The following is an 8,502-nucleotide window of genomic DNA, read 5'->3' as shown; positions in this document are numbered from 1 at the left end:
ACCACTACAACCCAAACTCTAAACAAACAAGCTTCATGCTTCACATATACTATACTACTCATAACCATTCCTAAATACTCAAAACTAAAGCTAGGGTTTGGAGTTTATACCTTCCTTGAAGCTTTTAATCCATGAAAGATCCTTGGAATGCCCATGGAAGCCTTGATCTATGCTTAAGCTACCTTGTCCTTACAAATAAAATCAAGAATCAAAAATTTGTTCTTGAAAGTTACTATTCACCCTAAACTTTTAGGAATTGATTAACTAGGTAAACCTTGGATTCTTGGATCCAACCTTATAGCATAACTAAGTTATGAATTATGGAAGCTAAAGAAACAAACCTTATAATTTTTGAAGGTGTGTAGCTCGAGTTTTTGAAAAACTCCTCCTTGTTTTTCTTTCAAAAGCCGAGAGCAAGATGATGAAGATGAAAAAAATTTTGTGTTTTGCTTTGATTGGTTTTGGTTGGTTGTTTCTAGCTTGCTTTTGGTTAATTACCTTTTTAACCATCAACTTTGTGTGGTTCTAAATCAACCACACCTCCTTCCCCCTCATGTCATGCTTATGTCACATTTGTTATGTCATCATCCCTTACTTGCCCTCTTCTCATTGGTTGGGTGACATCATCCCCTCTAATCTCTTTGATTAGCTTCCTAATTGTTTTCCTAATGACCGCTGATCTGTTATACGGTTCGCTTAACTTTCGTTCTCGTTCTCGTTTGAGGGATCATACCCGGGATCTTATTACTTAGGTTCCCTTAACCTTTGTCAATATATTATATTCCTTTTATGATCCTCTCTTATAATCCTTTAATTTAAATCCTTCTTATCTTGTTACCTTATACTCAATTCTTTTCGTATCTAGTGGATTTCCGGGAAGAATCAAAGTGTTCGGAATTGGATTCTGACGATCTTTACATACACTTATATGCCATATAGAGTACTAATAAAATCTCAGAATATCCATAACAGAACCCCTACATAGTGTGGCATGAAAAGTTTTCTCATTCAGAAAAAACACTATTCATAAGGGTTTCAAAAATTTCCAAAATTTCGGGTTATTACAGTGATAACCGGTATACGAAGGTGTCGTCCTCCTACTAGTAGAAAAGGTTACTTTTATCATAGTACGACTGATCACCGTATGCAGTGGCTCCAACGAATGTCCTATTCTTCCAATTGGAATTGTGATGCAATACCGTAACCCAAGTCTAGGTGCTGGGTTTACTATTAAGGTATTCGCAGGTTAATAAAATCCCCCAAAGGATTATTTTCTTAAAAGGTGTGTATCACCTAGGGAAACTGTTTTCGAATAAAACGTAATTATCAAATATGATATTTTACGTGAGTTTATCATATAGTCATTTTCATACTGTACATTATTATGCTTGGCCTTATAGCTCACTCTTGCTTTCTTTTAAATGACACAACACAACAGATAACCAGTATGCCGCTGTGGGACTTAGTCGCTTACAGTCATGGGGAGGATCCCTGGCAGCCTTGTCTCAGGTGTGCCAGAATATCAGATAGGTATAAGATATCAGTCGTAATTATTGTAACTTCATGTAGAGATTATGAATAATTGTTTGAGATCCTGTAAAGTACATTTGAGTTTTAATAACAGATGATACTTGGTGTACGTCGTTTCTAAGGCTATAACTTGTGAGTGTGTGAGATTGGGGGTCTGTGATATGGAATTATTGGATTATTGAGTTAATGCAGGTTACACGTGATAGAAGGATTGCGTGACGACCCAGATTCCTGACCCCAGATTTGGGGGCATTACAATAGGTCTTCTTTTCTCCTACTTGAGGAGCTAAATCATGTCTAACACCCATATCAATCATATCACGACGTGCCGCCTCACTATCTTTTGACTTTCTCATATTTAATAACGTTCCAAGCAGATTATCACACATATTTTTCTCGATGTGCATAACATCGAGACAGTGGCGAACATGATGATATTTCCAATATTCTAACACAAAGAAAACAGATTTTTTCTTCCATGGACATTCCACCTTCTTCGACTTCTTCACCTCTTTTCCAAAACAAAAATCAATTCATTCCTGACGTGCTAACACTTCTTCTCCGGAAAGGGGTTGACATGCGTTCCCCAACTCTTGTTGTCCGTTCAAGGCCGCCTTCTGCCTCCTATAAGGGTGCTGCCTAGGTAAATACCGACGATGACCTTGGAAGCACATCTTCCTACTGTGACTTAAATATTTAGCCACAATATCGTCACCACAAATTGGACAACTCTTATAATTCTTATTCACGCAGCCTGACAAGTTTCCATATGCTGGAAAATCATTTATAGTCCACAACAAAATTGCTTTTAGAGTGAAATATGATTTACTATAGGCGTCATAAACGTTTGGTTCACCTTCTTCCCAAAGTTTTTTCAGATCATCAATCAACGGTTGTAAATAAATGTTGATGTTATTTCCCGGCTCATATGGACCAGGAACTAAAACTAACAACATCATGAACTTCCATTTCATGCATAACCACGAAGGAAGATTGTACGTTACCAACACTACTGGCCAGCAAGTATATCGATTGACTAACCCATTAGTATGTGGGTTTATACCATCCGCTGATAAAGCCAGCCTAATATTCCTAGATTCACTACCAAAGGCAGGCCACCGATAATCGATATTTCTCCAAGAAGGAGAGTCGGCCGGATTCACATCTTGTCATCATTTATTCGCTGATTTGCATGCCAAGTCATGAGTTCAGCAGTAGAGGGAGATTTAAATAACCGTTTAAATCTTGGAATTATAGGAAAATACCAAATGACCTTGGCTGGAACATTGACCCTAAGTTGGCCATTCTTCCGTACTTTCCAACGTGACAGCTTGCAATGAGGACACTGAGAAGCATCAGAATGTATGCCCCTATACAGTATACAATCATTGGGACATGAATGAATTTTTATATACTCTAGACCTAAATGGGATAAAGTTTTCTTCGATTCATATGTGTTAGGAGGCAACACATTATCTTTGGGAAGGATCGAGCCAACCGAAGAGAGAAGCTCATTAAAGGCAGTGTCGCTAATACCAAACCTAGCTTTCTAGTTGTGCAATTTTAACATTGACTCTAACTTTGTGCACTCGTTACCCTCAAACAACGGTTGTTCCGCATCAACAACAAACCTCTGAAAATCATATGAATCCTTATCGTAATTACCCGAATTAAAAGTCGCTTCACAAACTTCAACAGTTTCTCATGCAGCAAAGTGCTTTGTAGGTTGGTCCGAAGCAGGACGTGTACTACCTATAGATGACCTAGTACTCCTACTAGATATATCTTCATGCCAAATCCAATCAACATACCCCAAAGTAAAACCATGATCGTAGATATGTCCCCTTATAATTTTGGTTGAGAATTTTTTAAAATTAACACATCGACCACATGGAGAAGGAATTCTTTTAGGATCTTTACAATTTTCTTCAGCGAAAATCAAGAATTCTTCGATGCCAATTTCAAATTCTAAAGAATCCCTATCTTTCGATATCCACGACTTATCCATAATTGAAAATGTATGAACAGCAACCTAACCACCTGATGGTCATTTTAACATCAAAATATTAGAGTAAGTTTATATATCATTTAAATTCATTATATACTCATAATTCTATTATACTATATTTCTTGGTTATTAGTTACAAATATTTATTAATTTCTAATAGATATACTATGTTTTATGTTTTATCCTCATTCTGCAACTAAAATACATACTTCATACTAAGAATTAGCGGTATATATTTATCATAAGTTATGCATCTATATTTATCACAAGTTATGCATCGCTTAATTAATTCATACTAAACAAAACTAAGAAAGTCAAATTGTTAAATAGCATAATCAAGACAGGTGCACATATTCACGCACGAATTAATAACAAACATGCCCTTAAAAATTGAAAGATTTTACACAAATGACAACTAGTACATTCATGGCATCTCATCTATTAAAAAAGAACGATACACTAAATTTGATACATAAACAACAATCCAAAGCAAATAATATATACATAAATAACGACAGATCGGTTACTGGTGAATCCCTTCCTAAATAAGGTATACATAAAAAAAGGGAAAAAACAAACGAATAAGAATTTCTAACCTCCTTCTTGAAGTAAAATGTGCAGGCACTGTCAAATTTTGAGACTTGATGAGATAATCTGCAAATGGATAAAATCGAATGTAAAAACATACTATTACTTAAAACTTTAAACGGACAAAAATCAGAAGATATCAACCAGAAAAAAAAACACATGCAAATATCAAACCTAATTGATATATTTAGGCAAACCTAAATATATATATATAAAAGAACAAAATCCTAATTTATGTTCAAAAAATGCAGATTTATGTAAATATATATACATGCATTTTTAAAACAACTCAAGAAAATATAGAAAATTAGAGTACAAAACTTATGAAGCTCAATAAATCTCAAAACCTGTTCAAAAAAGGAAAAAACCCATTAAAATTTATGAACAAACCTAATTGAACAAATTTAACCTAATCGAACATACAAACCTAAATGAACAAATATACCTATTCAGAGTTTAGGGTTTTTCATTGATGGAGTTTGATTAATTGATGGTGTTCTTCAATTTGGGGTTTAATTAAAACCCTATGTACTTACTATAAACTGATCTGGTGTGTGTGTGTGTGAGAGAGAGAGAGAGAGAGATGGAAGAGACAGAAAGGGAGAGAAGTAGAGAGATGGAAGAGAGAGGGAAAGAGAACCAGAGAGAGCAGAGTGAGCTCAGAGAGAGAGAGCAGAGAGGGTAAGAGTGAGAGAGAAAGAGCAGAGAGAGTGAGACTGAGAGAGAGACAGGAAAAAGAATTAGGGGAAACGGGTTTTTTTTGTTAAGGGGGAATATTTGGGGGATAAAGGGGGGAAATTTTCCGCGTTTTTTTTAATTTTTTTAAGTTAACCATCGACAACGGTTGTAAAATATAACCGATGTCTATAAAACAAAGACATCGGTTACATAAAAAACCGATGTCTAACTAACATTTTTCATTTTTGAAAAATAACTATAGACAACAGTTATTTTCTGGACCGATGTCTAAAATAAGAAGTAACATCGGTTTTAAAATAACTGATGTCTAAATATAACTTTAACATCGGTCGTCTGAGCAACCGATGTCTAAGGATCGATGTCTATTGATAAAATTCTAGTATTGTGATAAGTGGCATTTTATACCACTTAGAACGTCTTAAAATGGCTTAAATTGGTGTCTTGAAATCAAGTATTTTGTGTATTTGATGCGTTTTTCTAGTGTTAATGCATTTCAGGGTATTAGTTGCATTTCGGAGAAGGAATCATCAAGAATAAACCTTGGCATGTGTTCACCATTGCGAGAGGAAAAGAACGGGCAGATTACGGCGAAGAAACGGAACAAACCTGGAAATTTTCCAGTAGGGTCCTGCGCACCCGCGCAGCAATGCTGAGCGGCCGCGCAGCAGCCTTGCGCGCCCGCCCAGAAATGCTGAGCGGCCACGCAGGGTCGGGGAAAAAGATATATTATTTTAGACTTCTACTTCTGTTTGGCTTCCAACTTCTATGTAATCTGAGTTTTATGGGACTATTATATAGGTAGATTTGAGACGTTTTTCACAGAGTATTAAGAGGAGATTACGTTTTAGATTGTGTTTTGCAAGAAGCGAAGGAGATAAGGAAGAAGACCGATTTAGCACACAGCAACGAAGAGGAAGCATATATTCTTGTGATTCTTGTTTTGTTGTAACGTTGGATGCTAGTTTTCTTGCTTTGACTTATTTACTCTTGTGACGTACTCTGTTTTAATATAATTAGTTTAGTTGTTATTTTCTTGTGTTTGTTTATCATGATTTCATATGAACCCATGATGGCGATAAGTTCTATTATGGGCTAATCGTGATCATGGGGTTGCAACGGATTTATTATGGAATTCTTTAGTTAATTGTTTAATACTTTAGTGTGTGATGATTGCATGATATCTAGTATTGGTTGTGCGTATTCGTCTTATGTGCGTCGCGAACATATAAGATAGGGTGTTAATCTCTTGTGAAGCGACGGTGGATCTTGAGATTTAGAACTTGCCATGCTAGCATAGGTTCATGTACATTGTGCATGATTAGTGGGTAACTCTAACAGTTTTATTTGCCCTATGTAATCAAAAAGGAATAAGTTGTGCTTAAATCGTTGTGTTGTCAATTTCTGTAGACATATAGGAACTCAACATAATTGATGACTATTCAACTTCTATCTTAATTGTGGATGCTTGGTAGAATGGTATTAGTACAATGAAAGTTGGCTTTTATCAGTTTCGTGTTATTCGATTAATATCATCACTGTCACATGCTAAAGGTAATAACTATGGCTATAGAAGGAAGTAATAATGAAGTTGTGATCTCATGAGTGTTTTATTATTGATAAATTGAAGTGTTAGTTAAGTGGTTAATTAAGTAGTTAATTATAGTTAATATTTAATCAACAATTTTAAGTGTTATTATCTTAACATTGAGAAGTAGTCATACATTGGTGAGTGAGTTAAATTAGACAATAACTTAGTCTGAGTCTCTGAGGGAACGAACTAGAAAGTATTCTATATTACTTGCGAACGCGTATACTTGCGTAAATATTAGTGCGTGATTTCGCCCTAACAAGTTTTTGGCGCCACTGCCGGGGACTCGGCGTATTTGTTTAGTTCATGTACTTACCATCATTGGTCATTAGGACTCAGTGATTAGGACGTAGTAGTTAATTACTCTTTTCGGTTGTGTTTCAGGTACTTTAGCAAACGTTTATGCAAACTCGTTCTCGTGCTCGCAAGAGGACCTTAGATACAGCTGAGGAGAAAGACGAAGTTCTTGATACACCGGAGAAGTTAGATTTTGAGGATTCGGATTCAGGAACTGAGCAGAAAGAACCAGTAAACATGGGAGATCGTATTGTTCAAGCTGATCCAGTTCTTATGGATTTTTCTCGGCCTAAAATTGATGACATTCAGTCAAGCATCCTTCATCCGGCTATTCAAGCTAACACCTTTGAAATCAAGCCGGGCACTATTCAGATGGTGCAGAATTCTGTTTCTTTTGGAGGAGCGGCAACTGAAGACCCCAACATGCACATAAGGAATTTTGTCGAGATTTGCAGCACTTTTAAGTATAATGGCGTGACTGATGAGGCTATCAAGTTGAGGCTTTTCCCATTCTCACTGAGGGATAGGGCTAAAGACTGGTTACATTCTGAACCAGCTGGGTCAATCACTACGTGGCAAGATCTTGTGCAAAAGTTTCTGGTGAAGTTTTATCCAATGGCAAAGACTGCTGCTATGAGGAGTGCTCTTACTCAATTTGCGCAGCAACCTACAGAATCTATGTGTGAGGCTTGGGAACGCTACAAGGAAATGTTGAGAAAATGTCCACATCATGGAATGCCTGATTGGATGGTAATCACTGGTTTTTATAATGGTTTGGGGGCCCAATCTCGGCCCATGCTCGATGCAGCAGCTGGAGGCGCCTTATGGGCTAAAAGCTATACTAAAGCGTATAATCTTATCGAGACGATGGCTGCAAATGAGCATCAAAACCCAACTCAGAGGATGACGTCAGGCAAGGTAGCAGGTATTCTGGAAGTTGATGCAGCCACCGCTATTGCAGCCCAGCTCCAAGCGCTATCAATGAAGGTTGATTCTCTGGCTACGTATGGAGTTAATCAAATAGCTATGGTTTGTGAGCTTTGTGCAGGTTCTCATGCTACGGATCAGTGTTCTCTTGTCAACGAATTTGTTCAGTATGTGAATAATTATCAGCGACAACAGCAGCCTGTGCCAGCGACCTATCATCCTGACAACAGAAATCATCCAAATTTCAGCTGGGGGAATAATCAGAATGCTATTCAGCCACCATATCAGTAAGGAGTAAGTAAACAGTTTAACCCACCTGGATTCCAGCAACCACAGCAGTATGCTACAAGGCAATCATATCCTCAACAGGGAAGTGCAGCTGCACCTACTAGTGCTGATTTTGAGGAACTTAAGTTGTTGTGCAAGAGTCAGGCGGTTTCTATCAAGACCTTGGAAAATCAAATCGGTCAATTAGCCAATGCAGTGCTCAATCGTCAACCTGGCACTCTTTCCAGTGACACGGAAGTACCAGGCAGGAAGGAAGCCAAAGAGCAAGTCAAGGCTATTACCTTAAGATCTGGAAAAGTAGCTGATGCTGAAAAGGCAAAAGAAGTCGAAGCTGAAGTTAGGGATGAAGAATCTAAGCAAAAGGAGAAAGCAGCGGAACCAAGGAAGACTACTGCTGAACACACTCTGCCTGAGGCTAATACAGGGGAGAAACAGCTCTATCCTCCACCACCTTTTCCTAAGAGATTGCAGCAACAAAAGCTGGATAGACAGTTCAGGAAGTTTCTGGAGGTGTTCAAGAAACTTCACATCAATATACCTTTCGCTGAGGCTTTGGAACAAATGCCTAGTTATGCGA

General features: G+C 37.4%; 1 non-coding gene across 1 annotated transcript; it reads right to left on the bottom strand.

The window, feature by feature from the left end:
* Positions 1–7,340: 7,340 nt before the first annotated feature.
* Positions 7,341–7,447, bottom strand: LOC141709210 (small nucleolar RNA R71). Its single transcript, XR_012569798.1, has one exon. It is a non-coding gene; the product is annotated as a small nucleolar RNA R71 (small nucleolar RNA).
* Between the last annotated feature and the right edge of the window lie 1,055 nt (positions 7,448–8,502).

The sequence above is a fragment of the Apium graveolens genome, chromosome 2, assembly GCF_009905375.1.
Source record: "Apium graveolens cultivar Ventura chromosome 2, ASM990537v1, whole genome shotgun sequence".
Classification (NCBI taxonomy): domain Eukaryota; kingdom Viridiplantae; phylum Streptophyta; class Magnoliopsida; order Apiales; family Apiaceae; genus Apium; species Apium graveolens.
This window is presented reverse-complemented; position numbering and strand designations above follow the sequence as displayed.